Below are 15,627 nucleotides of genomic sequence, written 5' to 3' on the forward strand. Positions count from 1 at the left end.
ACGCATATGCCCTTTTTGGCCAACCAAGCAAGCTTGCAAAGGAAATCTGCACTACAATGAAGTCTCACTTCCCCCCGGTCAAAAGGGCCATCTGAAAAAAGTGTAAAATCCAGAAAGGCAGGACAGGCCATGGAGAACTGGGAGCCTTGTTATGCTGATGGGCGGGATGTAAATTGCCAACAGACACTCGGGAGAAGTGTATGGTGTTTCCTGAAACATCTAAAAACCAAAGCAACAGAGCCTAGGGCACTTCCACTTATGGTCCTATAGCTTAGGGAAATTAAAATCAAAAAGACACAGCCACCCCAAAGTTTGGGACGGTTCTGTTTACAAGAACCTCGTTTACAGTACAAGTTCAACATCGCAGAAAGTGAAAAATGGATAAAGAAGTTGTGGTATTTACTTACAAAGCAATATCACTCAGCAATAAAATCTATGTCATCAGGCCCTTAGCAGCACAATGAGTGGATTCAGGTATGATGATTCTAACTGAAATAAGTCACACAGAAAAAGAAACATCATAAGATATCAGTAATACACGGAATGTAAACTTGGCTACACAGGAACTGAATTACAGAACAGAACAGGGTCTCAAATTTAGAAAACCAACTTATGCTTGCTTAAGGGGAAAGGTGAGTTGGGGTGCTGCATAAAACCAGAGATTGAAATGAGCACAGATAAAGTTCCTTAAGCCAAATATGGAATAGACAAGAGCTACTCCTTGCTCAACGAAATGGACTCAACACCGCATGTTAAACGCCTAAGAATGTACCTGACTAGTAAGTATCTTAAAACCTATGGATTGCTATGTCTCCAAAAGAGAATCAAGCATGTGTATAGGGGCATAAACGCAGCAGTAATAGGATTGGAGAGGTTCGGTGAGCAAATGAAGACCCTTTGAAGTCATATTGAATGGTACCCATTCCACGGGTCTCAACTCTCAAGGCTTAAGGTATTCTTCCTTCAGCTAAAACAGGCATGTGGAACCCAGAGTATGATCAACCATGTGAACGGTAGACGTGTTCAAATATGTCTCAGTTTTCCTCCCCTGGTACTCGGGTGCAACATTCTAGATGCTTTACTAACACTCTCCCCACTTGGAGAGTCAGCGCCTTTAACCTCCTGTTTGGCCCAGTTTGCAATTTTTGTGGAAGATGAACAGGAATAGCGAGAACCAATGAGAGACTAGCTGGAGGTCTCTGGACGGGCAAATTTAACTCTCATTTCCCACCAGGAAGAGGAATAACCAAAGGCTCAGCATGCCGTGCCGGAACCAGATTAGGGCCTGAAGCCATCCTGTGGTGTTGCGGCCAGGTCACAACAAAGCGAGTGGAAGAAAGGAGCTCAGGGGCACTGTAATTCACAAACCTGCAGAGTTATAAATGACAGCTATCGTCCAAAAATATACTGAAGTAAGGCTGCCAAGAGGACTTGAAATCGGGGCAAAATTGCAGGAAACCGATTTCAGGAGGTAGACTGGAATTGCATTGAAAGCATAGGAAAAGAGGCAGAACGTCCACAATGATGCACTTGGCCAAAATGGGCGTATGCGTTTTTTCCTGAATATATTCAGGAAAAGACGCATACGCCCTTTTTGGCCAACCAAGCAAGCTTGCAAAGGAAATCTGCACTACAATGAAGTCTCACTTCCCCCGGGTCAAAAGGGCCATCTGAAAAAAGTGTAAAATCCAGAAAGGCAGGACAGGCCATGGAGAACTGGGAGCCTTGTTATGCTGATGGGCGGGATGTAAATTGCCAACAGACACTTGGGAGAAGTGTATGGTGTTTCCTGAAACATCTAAAAAACAAAGCAACAGAGCCTAGGGCACTTCCACTTATGGTCCTATAGCTTAGGGAAATTAAAATCAAAAAGACACAGCCACCCCAAAGTTTGGGACGCCTCTGTTTACAAGAACCTCGTTTACAGTACAAGTTCAACATCGCAGAAAGTGAAAAATGGATAAAGAACTTGTGGTACTTACGTACAATGCAGTATCACTCAGCAATGAAATCTATGTCATCAGGCCCTTAGCAGCACAATGAGTGGATTCAGGTATGATGATTCTAACTGAAATAAGTCACACAGAAAAAGAAACATCATAAGATATCAGTAACACACGGAATGTAAACATGGCTACACAGGAACTGAATTCCAAAACAGAACAGGGTCTCAAATTTAGAAAACCAACTTATGCTTGCTTAAGGGTAAAGGTGAGTTGGGGTGCTGCATAAAACCAGAGATTGAAATGAGCACAGATAAAGTTCCTTAAGCCAAATATGGAATAGACAAGAGCTACTCCTTGCTCAACGAAATAGACTCAACACCCCATATTAAACGCCTAAGAATGTACATGACTAGTAAGTATCTTAAAACCTATGGATTGCTATGTCTCCAAAAGAGAATCAAGCGTGTGTACAGGGCCATAAACGCAGCAGTGATAGGATTGGAGAGGTTCAGTGAGCAAATGAAGACCCTTTGAAGTCATATTGCATGGTACCCATTACACGGGTCTCAAATCTCCAGGTTTAAGGTATTGTTCCTTCAGCTAAAACATGCATGTGGAACCCAGAGTATGATCAACCGTGTGAACGGGAGACGTGTTCAAATATGTCTCAGTTTTCCTCCCCTGGTACTCGGGTGCAACATTCCAGACACTTTACTAACACTCTCCCGACTTGGAGAGTCAGCGCCTTTAACCTCCTGGTTGGCCCAGTTTGCAATTTCTGCAGAAGATGAACAGGAATAGGGAGAACCAATGAGAGACTAGCTGGAGGTGTCTGGACGGGCAAATTTAACTCTCATTTCCCACCAGGAAGAGGAATTAACCAAAGGCTCAGCGTGCCGTGCCGGAACCAGATTAGGGCCTGAAACCATCCTGCGGTGTTGCGGCCATCTCAAAAGAAAGCGAGTTGAAGAAAGGAGCTCAGGGGCACTGTAATTCACAAACCTGCAGAGTTATAAATGACAGCTATCGTCCAAAATTATACTGAAGTAAGGCTGCCAAGAGGACTTGAAAGCGGGGCAGAATTGCAGGAAACCGATTTCAGGAGGTAGACTGGAATTGCATTGAAAGCATAGGAAAAGAGGCAGAACGTCCACAATGATGCACTTGGCCAAAAAGGGCATATGCGTTTTTTCCTGAATATATTCAGGAAAAAACGCATATGCCCTTTTTGGCCAACCAAGGAAACTTGCAAAGGAAATCTGCACTACAATGAAGTCTCACTTCCCCCCGGTCAAAAGGGCCATCTGAAAAAAGTGTAAAATCCAGAAAGGCAGGACAGGCCATGGAGAACTGGGAGCCTTGTTATGCTGATGGGCGGGATGTAAATTGCCAACAGACACTCGGGAGAAGTGTATGGTGTTTCCTGAAACATCTAAAAAACAAAGCAACTGAGCCTAGGGCACTTCCACTTATGGTCCTATAGCTTAGGGAAATTAAAATCAAAAAGACACAGCCACCCCAAAGTTTGGAACGGCTCTGTTTACAAGAACCTCATTTACAGTACAAGTTCAACATCGCAGAAAGTGAAAAATGGATAAAGAAGTAGTGGTATTTACTTACAAAGCAATATCAGTCAGCAATGAAATCTATGTCATCAGGCCCTTAGCAGCACAATGAGTGGATTCAGGTATGATGATTCTAACTGAAATAAGTCACAGAGAAAAAGAAACATCATAAGATATCACTAATACACGGAATGTAAACTTGGCTACACAGGAACTGAATTATAGAACAGAAAAGGGTCTCAAATTTAGAAAACCAACTTATGCTTGCTTAAGGGGAAAGATGAGTTGGGGTGCTGCATAAAACCAGAGATTGAAATGAGCACAGATAAAGTTCCTTAAGCCAAATATTTAATAGACAAGAGCTACTCCTTGCTCAACGAAATGGACTCAACACCCCATATTAAACGCCTAAGAATGTACCTGACTAGTAAGTATCTTAAAACCTATGGATTGCTATGTCTCCAAAAGAGAATCAAGCGTGTGTACAGGGGCATAAACGCAGCAGTGATAGGATTGGAGAGGTGCGGTGAGCAAATGAAGACCCTTTGAAGTCATATTGCATGGTACCCATTCCACGGGTCTCAACTCTCCAGGTTTAAGGTATTCTTCCTTCAGCTAAAACATGCATACGGAACCCAGAGTATGATCAACCGTGTGAATGGGAGACGTGTTCAAATATGTCTCAGTTTTCGTACCCTGGTACTCGGGTGCAACATTCCAGACGCCTTACTAACACTCTCCCGACTTGGAGAGTCAGGCCCTTTAAACTCCTGTTTGGCCCAGTTTGCAATTTCTGCGGAAGATGAACAGGAATAGCGAGAACCAATGAGAGACTAGCTGGAGGTGTCTGGACGGGCAAATTTAACTCTCATTTCCCACCAGGAAGAGGAATTAACCAAAGGCTCAGCGTGCCGTGCCGGAACCAGATTAGGGCCTGAAGCCATCCTGCGGTGTTGCGGCCAGGTCACAAGAAAGCGAGTTGAAGAAAGGAGCTCAGGGGCACTGTAATTCACAAACCTGCAGAGTTATAAATGACAGCTATCATCCAAAAATATACTGAAGTCAGGCTGCCAAGAGGACTTGAAAGCGGGGCAGAATTGCAGGAAACCGATTTCAGGAGGTAGACTGGAATTGCATTGAAAGCATAGGAAAAGAGGCAGAACGTCCACAATGATGCACTTGGCCAAAAAGGGCATATGCGTTTTTTCCTGAATATATTCAGGAAAAAACGCATACGCCCTTTTTGGCCAACCAAGCAAGCTTGCAAAGGAAATCTGCACTACAATGAAGTCTCACTTCCCCCCGGTCAAAAGGGCCATCTGAAAAAAGTGTAAAATCCAGAAAGGCAGGACAGGCCATGGAGAACTGGGAGCCTTGTTATGCTGATGGGCGGGATGTAAATTGCCAACAGACACTTGGGAGAAGTGTATGGTGTTTCCTGAAACATCTAAAAAACAAAGCAACAGAGCCTAGGGCACTTCCACTTATGGTCCTATAGCTTAGGGAAATTAAAATCAAAAAGACACAGCCACCCCAAAGTTTGGGACGCCTCTGTTTACAAGAACCTCGTTTACAGTACAAGTTCAACATCGCAGAAAGTGAAAAATGGATAAAGAACTTGTGGTACTTACGTACAATGCAGTATCACTCAGCAATGAAATCTATGTCATCAGGCCCTTAGCAGCACAATGAGTGGATTCAGGTATGATGATTCTAACTGAAATAAGTCACACAGAAAAAGAAACATCATAAGATATCAGTAATACACGGAATGTAAACTTGGCTACACAGGAACTGAATTCCAAAACAGAACAGGGTCTCAAATTTAGAAAACCAACTTATGCTTGCTTAAGGGTAAAGGTGAGTTGGGGTGCTGCATAAAACCAGAGATTGAAATGAGCACAGATAAAGTTCCTTAAGCCAAATATGGAATAGACAAGAGCTACTCCTTGCTCAACGAAATAGACTCAACACCCCATATTAAACGCCTAAGAATGTACATGACTAGTAAGTATCTTAAAACCTATGGATTGCTATGTCTCCAAAAGAGAATCAAGCGTGTGTACAGGGCCATAAACGCAGCAGTGATAGGATTGGAGAGGTTCAGTGAGCAAATGAAGACCCTTTGAAGTCATATTGCATGGTACCCATTACACGGGTCTCAAATCTCCAGGTTTAAGGTATTGTTCCTTCAGCTAAAACATGCATGTGGAACCCAGAGTATGATCAACCGTGTGAACGGGAGACGTGTTCAAATATGTCTCAGTTTTCCTCCCCTGGTACTCGGGTGCAACATTCCAGACACTTTACTAACACTCTCCCCACTTGGAGAGTCAGCGCCTTTAACCTCCTGGTTGGCCCAGTTTGCAATTTCTGCAGAAGATGAACAGGAATAGGGAGAACCAATGAGAGACTAGCTGGAGGTGTCTGGACGGGCAAATTTAACTCTCATTTCCCACCAGGAAGAGGAATTAACCAAAGGCTCAGCGTGCCGTGCCGGAACCAGATTAGGGCCTGAAACCATCCTGCGGTGTTGCGGCCATCTCAAAAGAAAGCGAGTTGAAGAAAGGAGCTCAGGGGCACTGTAATTCACAAACCTGCAGAGTTATAAATGACAGCTATCGTCCAAAATTATACTGAAGTAAGGCTGCCAAGAGGACTTGAAAGCGGGGCAGAATTGCAGGAAACCGATTTCAGGAGGTAGACTGGAATTGCATTGAAAGCATAGGAAAAGAGGCAGAACGTCCACAATGATGCACTTGGCCAAAAAGGGCATATGCGTTTTTTCCTGAATATATTCAGGAAAAAACGCATATGCCCTTTTTGGCCAACCAAGGAAACTTGCAAAGGAAATCTGCACTACAATGAAGTCTCACTTCCCCCCGGTCAAAAGGGCCATCTGAAAAAAGTGTAAAATCCAGAAAGGCAGGACAGGCCATGGAGAACTGGGAGCCTTGTTATGCTGATGGGCGGGATGTAAATTGCCAACAGACACTCGGGAGAAGTGTATGGTGTTCCCTGAAACATCTAAAAAACAAAGCAACTGAGCCTAGGGCACTTCCACTTATGGTCCTATAGCTTAGGGAAATTAAAATCAAAAAGACACAGCCACCCCAAAGTTTGGAACGGCTCTGTTTACAAGAACCTCATTTACAGTACAAGTTCAACATCGCAGAAAGTGAAAAATGGATAAAGAAGTAGTGGTATTTACTTACAAAGCAATATCAGTCAGCAATGAAATCTATGTCATCAGGCCCTTAGCAGCACAATGAGTGGATTCAGGTATGATGATTCTAACTGAAATAAGTCACAGAGAAAAAGAAACATCATAAGATATCACTAATACACGGAATGTAAACTTGGCTACACAGGAACTGAATTATAGAACAAAAAAGGGTCTCAAATTTAGAAAACCAACTTATGCTTGCTTAAGGGGAAAGATGAGTTGGGGTGCTGCATAAAACCAGAGATTGAAATGAGCACAGATAAAGTTCCTTAAGCCAAATATTTAATAGACAAGAGCTACTCCTTGCTCAACGAAATGGACTCAACACCCCATATTAAACGCCTAAGAATGTACCTGACTAGTAAGTATCTTAAAACCTATGGATTGCTATGTCTCCAAAAGAGAATCAAGCGTGTGTACAGGGGCATAAACGCAGCAGTGATAGGATTGCAGAGGTTCGGTGAGCAAATGAAGACCCTTTGAAGTCATATTGCATGGTACCCATTCCACGGGTCTCAACTCTCCAGGTTTAAGGTATTCTTCCTTCAGCTAAAACATGCATACGGAACCCAGAGTATGATCAACCGTGTGAATGGGAGACGTGTTCAAATATGTCTCAGTTTTCGTACCCTGGTACTCGGGTGCAACATTCCAGACGCCTTATTAACACTCTCCCGACTTGGAGAGTCAGGCCCTTTAAACTCCTGTTTGGCCCAGTTTGCAATTTCTGCGGAAGATGAACAGGAATAGCGAGAACCAATGAGAGACTAGCTGGAGGTGTCTGGACGGGCAAATTTAACTCTCATTTCCCACCAGGAAGAGGAATTAACCAAAGGCTCAGCGTGCCGTGCCGGAACCAGATTAGGGCCTGAAGCCATCCTGCGGTGTTGCGGCCAGCTCAAAAGAAAGCGAGTTGAAGAAAGGAGCTCAGGGGCACTGTAATTCACAAACCTGCAGAGTTATAAATGACAGCTATCGTCCAAAAATATACTGAAGTCAGGCTGCCAAGAGGACTTGAAAGCGGGGCAGAATTGCAGGAAACCGATTTCAGGAGGTAGACTGGAATTGCATTGAAAGCATAGGAAAAGAGGCAGAACGTCCACAATGATGCACTTGGCCAAAAAGGGCGTATGCGTTTTTTCCTGAATATATTCAGGAAAAAACGCATACGCCCTTTTTGGCCAACCAAGCAAGCTTGCAAAGGAAATCTGCACTACAATGAAGTCTCACTTCCCCCCGGTCAAAAGGGCCATCTGAAAAAAGTGTAAAATCCAGAAAGGCAGGACAGGCCATGGAGAACTGGGAGCCTTGTTATGCTGATGGGCGGGATGTAAATTGCCAACAGACACTCGGGAGAAGTGTATGGTGTTTCCTGAAACATCTAAAAAACAAAGCAACAGAGCCTAGGGCACTTCCACTTATGGTCCTATAGCTTAGGGAAATTAAAATCAAAAAGACAAAGCCACCCCAAAGTTTGGGACGCCTCTGTTTACAAGAACCTCGTTTACCGTACAAGTTCAATATCACAGAAAGTGAAAAATGGATAAAGAACTTGTGGTACTTACGTACAATGCAGTATCACTCAGCAATGAAATCTATGTCATCAGGCCCGCAGCAGCATAATGAGTGGATTCAGGTACGATGATTCTAACTGAAATAAGTCACACAGAAAAAGAAACATCATAAGATATCAGTAATACACGGAATGTAAACTTGGCTACACAGGAACTGAATTACAGAACAGAACAGGGTCTCAAATTTAGAAAACCAACTTATGCTTGCTTAAGGGGAAAGGTGAGTTGGGGTGCTGCATGAAACCAGAGATTGAAATGAGCACAGATAAAGTTCCTTTAGCCAAATATGGAATAGACAAGAGCTACTCCTTGCTCAACGAAATGGACTCAACACCGCATATTAAACGCCTAAGAATGTACCTGACTAGTAAGTATCTTAAAACCTATGGATTGCTATGTCTCCGAAAGAGAATCATGCATGTGTACAGGGGCATAAACGCAGCAGTGATAGGATTGGAGAGGTTCGGTGAGCAAATGAAGACCCTTTGAAGTCATATTTCATGGTACCCATTCCACGGGTTTCAACTACCCAGGTTTAAGGTATTCTTCCTTCAGCTAAAACATGCATGTGGAACCTAGAGTATGATCAACCATGTGATCGGGAGATGTGTTCAAATATGTCTCAGTTTTCGTACCCTGGTACTCGGGTGCAACATTCCAGACGCTTTACTAACACTCTCCCGACTTGGAGAGTCAGTCCCTTTAACCTCCTGTTTGGCCCAGTTTGCAATTTCTGCGGAAGATGAACAGGAATAGCGAGAACCAATGAGAGACTAGCTGGAGGTGTCTGGACGGGCAAATTTAACTCTCATTTCCCACCAGGAAGAGGAATTAACCAAAGGCTCAGCGTGCCGTGCCGGAACCAGATTACGGCCTGAAGCCATCCTGCGGTGTTGCGGCCAGGTCACAAGAAAGCGAGTTGAAGAAAGGAGCTCAGGGGCACTGTAATTCACAAACCTGCAGAGTTATAAATGACAGCTATCGTCCAAAAATATACTGAAGTCAGGCTGCCAAGAGGACTTGAAAGCGGGGCAGAATTGCAGGAAACCGATTTCAGGAGGTAGACTGGAATTGCATTGAAAGCATAGGAAAAGAGGCAGAACGTCCACAATGATGCACTTGGCCAAAAAGGGCGTATGCGTTTTTTCCTGAATATATTCAGGAAAAAACGCATACGCCCTTTTTGGCCAACCAAGCAAGCTTGCAAAGGAAATCTGCACTACAATGAAGTCTCACTTCCCCCCGGTCAAAAGGGCCATCTGAAAAACGTGTAAAATCCAGAAATCCCGGACAGGCCATGGAGAACTGGGAGCCTTGTTATGCTGATGGGCGGGATGTAAATTGCCAACAGACACTCGGGAGAAGTGTATGGTGTTTCCTGAAACATCTAAAAAACAAAGCAACAGAGCCTAGGGCACTTCCACTTATGGTCCTATAGCTTAGGGAAATTAAAATCAAAAAGACACAGCCACCCCAATGTTTGGGACACCTCTGTTTACAAGAAGCTCGTTTACAGTACAAGTTCAACATCGCAGAAAGTGAAAAATGGATAAAGAAGTTGTGGTATTTACTTACAAAGCAATATCACTCAGCAATGAAATCTATGTCATCAGGCCCTTAGCAGCACAATGAGTGGATTCAGGTATGATGATTCTAACTGAAATAAGTCACACAGAAAAAGAAACATCATAAGATATCAGTAATACATGGAATGTAAACTTGGCTACACAGGAACTGAATTACAGAACAGAACAGGGTCTCAAATTTAGAAAACCAACTTATGCTTGCTTAAGGGGAAAGGTGAGTTGGGGTGCTGCATAAAACCAGAGATTGAAATGAGCACAGATAAAGTTCCTTAAGCCAAATATGGAATAGACAAGAGCTACTCCTTGCTCAACGAAATGGACTCAACACCCCATATTAAACGCCTAAGAATGTACCTGACTAGTAAGTATCTTAAAACCTATGGATTGCTATGTCTCCAAAAGAGAATCAAGCATGTGTACAGGGGCATAAAGGCAGCAGTGATAGGATTGGAGAGGTTCGGTGAGCAAATGAAGACCCTTTGAAGTCATATTGCATGGTACCCATTACACGGGTCTCAACTCTCCAGGTTTAAGGTATTCTTCCTTCAGCTAAAACATGCATGTGGAACCCAGAGTATGATCAACCATGTGAACGGGAGACGTGTTCAAATATGTCTCAGTTTTCGTACCCTGGTACTCGGGTGCAACATTCCAGACGCTTTACTAACTCTCTCCCCACTTGGAGAGTCAGCGCCTTTAACCTCCTGTTTGGCCCAGTTTGCAATTTCTGCGGAAGATGAGCAGGAATAGCGAGAGCCAATGAGAGACTAGCTGGAGGTGTCTGGACAGGCAAATTTAACTCTCATTTCCCACCAGGAAGAGGAAATAACCAAAGGCTCAGCGTGCCGTGCCGGAACCAGATTAGGGCCTGAAGCCATCCTGGGGTGTTGCGGCCAGCTCGCAAGAAAGCGAGTTGAAGAAAGGAGCTCAGGGGCACTGTAATTCACAAACCTGCAGAGTTATAAATGACAGCTATCGTCCAAAAATATACTGAAGTAAGGCTGCCAAGAGGACTTGAATGCGGGGCAGAATTGCAGGAAACTGATTTCAGGAGGTAGACTGGAATTGCATTGAAAGCATAGGAAAAGAGGCAGAACGTCCACAATGATGCACTTGGCCAAAAAGGGCGTATGCGTTTTTTCCTGAATATATTCAGGAAAAAACGCATACGCCCTTTTTGGCCAACCAAGCAAGCTTGCAAAGGAAATCTGCACTACAATGAAGTCTCAGTTCCCCCCGGTCAAAAGGGCCATCTGAAAAAAGTGTAAAATCCAGAAATCCCGGACAGGCCATGGAGAACTGGGAGCCTTGTTATGCTGATGGGCGGGATGTAAATAGCCAAGAGCCACTCGGGAGAAGTGTATGGTGTTTCCTGAAACATCTAAAAAGCAAAGCAACAGAGCCTAGGGCACTTCCACTTATGGTCCTATAGCTTAGGGAAATTAAAATCAAAAAGACACAGCCACCCCAAAGTTTGGGACGCCTCTGTTTACAAGAACCTCGTTTACAGTACAAGTTCAACATCGCAGAAAGTGAAAAATGGATAAAGAAGTTGTGGTATTTACTAACAAAGCAATATCACTCAGCAATGAAATCTATGTCATCAGGCCCTTAGCAGCACAATGAGTGGATTCAGGTATGATGATTCTAACTGAAATAAGTCACACAGAAAAAGAAACATCATAAGATATCAGTAATACACGGATGTAAACTTGGCTACACAGGAACTGAATTACAGAACAGAACAGGGTCTCAAATTTAGAAAACCAACTTCTTCTTGCTTAAGGATAAAGGTGAGTTGGGGTGCTGCATAAAACCAGAGATTGAAATGAGCACAGATAAAGTTCCTTAAGCCAAATATGGAAGAGACAAGAGCTACTCCTTGCTCAACGAAATGGACTCAACACCGCATATTCAACGCCTAAGAATGTACCTGACTAGTAAGTATCTTAAAACCTATGGATTGCTATGTCTCCGAAAGAGAATCAATCGTGTGTACAGGGGCATAAATGCAGCAGTGATAAGATTGGAGAGGTTCGGTGAGCAAATGAAGACCCTTTGAAGTCATATTGTATGGTACCCATTCCACGGGTCTCAGCTCTCCAGGTTTAAGGTATTCTTCCTTCAGTTAAAACATGCATGTGGAAGCCAGAGTATGATCAACCATGTGATCGGGAGACGTGTTCAAATATGTCTCAGTTTTCGTACCCTGGTACTCGGGTGCAACATTCCAGACGCTTTACTAACACTCTCCCGACTTGGAGAGTCAGCGCCTTTAACCTCCTGTTTGGCCCAGTTTGCAATTTCTGCGGAAGATGAACAGGAATAGCGAGAACCAATGAGAGACTAGCTGGAGGTGTCTGGACGGGCAAATTTAACTCTCATTTCCCACCAGGAAGAGGAATTAACCAAAGGCTCAGTGTGCCGTGCCGAAACCAGATTAGGGCCTGAAGCCATCCTGCGGTGTTGCGGCCAGGTCACAAGAAAGCGAGTTGAAGAAAGGAGCTCAGGTGCACTGTAATTCACAAACATGCAGAGTTATAAATGACAGCTATCGTCCAAAAATATACTGAAGTCAGGCTGCCAAGAGGACTTGAAAGCGGGGCAGAATTGCAGGAAACCGATTTCAGGAGGTAGACAGGAATTGCATTGAAAGCATAGGAAAAGAGGCAGAACGTCCACAATGATGCACTTGGCCAAAAAGGGCGTATGCGTTTTTTCCTGAATATATTCAGGAAAAAACGCATACGCACTTTTTGGCCAACCAAGCAAGCTTGCAAAGGAAATCTGCACTACAATGAAGTCTCACTTCCCCCCCGGTCAAAAGGGCCATCTGAAAAAAGTGTAAAATCCAGAAAGGCAGGACAGGCCATGGAGAACTGGGAGCCTTGTTATGCTGATGGGCGGGATGTAAATTGCCAACAGACACTCGGGAGAAGTGTATGGTGTTTCCTGAAACATCTAAAAAACAAAGCAACAGAGCCTAGGGCACTTGCACTTATGGTCCTATAGCTTAGGGAAATTAAAATCAAAAAGAAAAAGCCACCCCAATGTTTGGGACGCCTCTGTTTACAAGAACCTCGTTTACCGTACAAGTTCAACATCGCAGAAAGTGAAAAATGGATAAAGAAGTTGTGGTATTTACTTACAAAGCAATATCACTCAACAATGAAATCTATGTCATCAGTCCCTTAGCAGCACAATGAGTGGATTCAGGTATGATGATTCTAACTGAAATAAGTCACACAGAAAAAGAAACATCATAAGATATCAGTAATACATGGAATGTAAACTTGGCTACACAGGAACTGAATTACAGAACAGAACAGGGTCTCAAATTTAGAAAACCAACTTATGCTTGCTTAAGGGGAAAGGTGAGTTGGGGTGCTGCATAAAACCAGAGATTGAAATGAGCACAGATAAAGTTCCTTAAGCCAAATATGGAATAGACAAGAGCTACTCCTTGCTCAACGAAATGGACTCAACACCCCATATTAAACGCCTAAGAATGTACCTGACTAGTAAGTATCTTAAAACCTATGGATTGCTATGTCTCCAAAAGAGAATCAAGCATGTGTACAGGGGCATAAAGGCAGCAGTGATAGGATTGGAGAGGTTCGGTGAGCAAATGAAGACCCTTTGAAGTCATATTGCATGGTACCCATTACACGGGTCTCAACTCTCCAGGTTTAAGGTATTCTTCCTTCAGCTAAAACATGCATGTGGAACCCAGAGTATGATCAACCATGTGAACGGGAGACGTGTTCAAATATGTCTCAGTTTTCGTACCCTGGTACTCGGGTGCAACATTCCAGACGCTTTACTAACTCTCTCCCCACTTGGAGAGTCAGCGCCTTTAACCTCCTGTTTGGCCCAGTTTGCAATTTCTGCGGAAGATGAGCAGGAATAGCGAGAGCCAATGAGAGACTAGCTGGAGGTGTCTGGACGGGCAAATTTAACTCTCATTTCCCACCAGGAAGAGGAAATAACCAAAGGCTCAGCGTGCCGTGCCGGAACCAGATTAGGGCCTGAAGCCATCCTGGGGTGTTGCGGCCAGCTCGCAAGAAAGCGAGTTGAAGAAAGGAGCTCAGGGGCACTGTAATTCACAAACCTGCAGAGTTATAAATGACAGCTATCGTCCAAAAATATACTGAAGTAAGGCTGCCAAGAGGACTTGAATGCGGGGCAGAATTGCAGGAAACTGATTTCAGGAGGTAGACTGGAATTGCATTGAAAGCATAGGAAAAGAGGCAGAACGTCCACAATGATGCACTTGGCCAAAAAGGGCGTATGCGTTTTTTCCTGAATATATTCAGGAAAAAACGCATACGCCCTTTTTGGCCAACCAAGCAAGCTTGCAAAGGAAATCTGCACTACAATGAAGTCTCACTTCCCCCCGGTCAAAAGGGCCATCCTAAAAAATTGTAAAAACCAGAAATGCAGGACAGGCCATGGAGAACAGGGAGCCTTTATACGCTGATGGGCAGTGTGTGAACTGCCGAGAGCCACTCTGGAGAAGTGTATGGTGGTTCCTAAATCATCTAAAAAACAGAGCTACAGAGCATAGGACACTTCCAATCATGGGAGTATATCTAGGGAAGTCTAAAAATCAACAAGACACAAGAACACCAGAGTTTAGGGCTACTCTGTTTACAAGAACCTCAACTTCAGTACACCTTAAATATCCCAGGAAAGAGAACAATGGATAAAGAAGATGTGGTACTTATGTACAATGGAATATCTCTTCACCATGAAATCAATGTAATAAGGCTAGTAGAAGGATAAAGAGTGGATTTAGGTCCGATAATACTACTTGAAATAAGTCAGACAGAAAAAGAAACATATCATAAGATATCACTTATAGAGGGAGGGTAAATATGGCTGCACAAGGAATGAATTACAGAACAGAACAGTGTCTCACATTTAGAAAACACACTTATGTCAGCTTAAGGGGAAAGGAGAGGTGGGGTGATGCATAAAACCAGAGTTTGAAATTAGCACAGATACCGTTCAATAAACCAAATAGATATTACACAAGATCTACACCTTGCTCAATGAACTGGCCTCAACACACCCTATACACCGCAGAGAAATATATCTGAGTAATAAGAATCTTAAAACCCATGTATTGATATATCTCCATAAGGGAATCAAGTGTGTGCAGAGCGGCACAAACACAGCAGTGAAAATGAGCTAAACCCCATTATAGAAATAAATTTTAAAAACAAAACGCTGAAACAATGAAAGAGAGAAAAATTCTTACAAAATTTGCTCAGGGGCTGTGATGCAACCTGGATTGACCACACATAAACCCACAGCTGGATAAGACATAAGGCTGGACACTTGGGGCTGAGAGGATTGGTGAGCTTTGGTGAGCAACTGCCGAAAGTTTAATGCAATACTTCATGCTACTCATTCCAAGGGTCCCAACACTCCAGGTGGAAGGGAATCTTCCTACAGCTAAACCATGCTTGGGAAACCCAGTGACTGGTATACCATATGATCGGGAAAGGTTTCTAAAACACACCTCATTTTTCCTCTCCTGGGGCTCCGGATTGACATTCCAGCCGCTTTACTAACAACATCCCCACATGGAGTCAATGCCTTTAAGTTCTGGTATCGCACAGTCTGCAGTTAGTGCGGAGGATGAATGGGAATAGGGGAAAACAGTGAGAAACTATCTGTAGCGGTTTCAATGGGCACATGTCACTCTAATTTCACATCACTAAG

At 43.6% G+C, this 15,627-nt stretch overlaps 2 long non-coding RNA genes across 3 annotated transcripts in view; both read right to left on the reverse strand.

Annotated features, from left to right (window-relative positions):
- LOC307181507 overlaps window positions 1-13,133 on the reverse strand; it is a 58,746-nt gene extending 45,613 nt beyond the window's left edge. For both annotated transcript variants that reach the window (XR_013826934.1, XR_013826935.1), the window contains exons 1-2: window positions 13,047-13,133; window positions 8,303-8,388 (exon numbers count right to left, since the gene is read on the reverse strand). This is a non-coding gene — a long non-coding RNA (uncharacterized lncRNA). The remainder of the gene's footprint in view (window positions 1-8,302; window positions 8,389-13,046) is intronic.
- Window positions 1-15,627, reverse strand: part of LOC307181506 — a 1,293,685-nt gene that overhangs the window by 261,854 nt on the left and 1,016,204 nt on the right. The window lies entirely within an intron of this gene.

Source organism: Stenella coeruleoalba, assembly GCF_951394435.1.
Source record: "Stenella coeruleoalba genome assembly, contig: scaffold_46, whole genome shotgun sequence".
Taxonomy (NCBI): domain Eukaryota; kingdom Metazoa; phylum Chordata; class Mammalia; order Artiodactyla; family Delphinidae; genus Stenella; species Stenella coeruleoalba.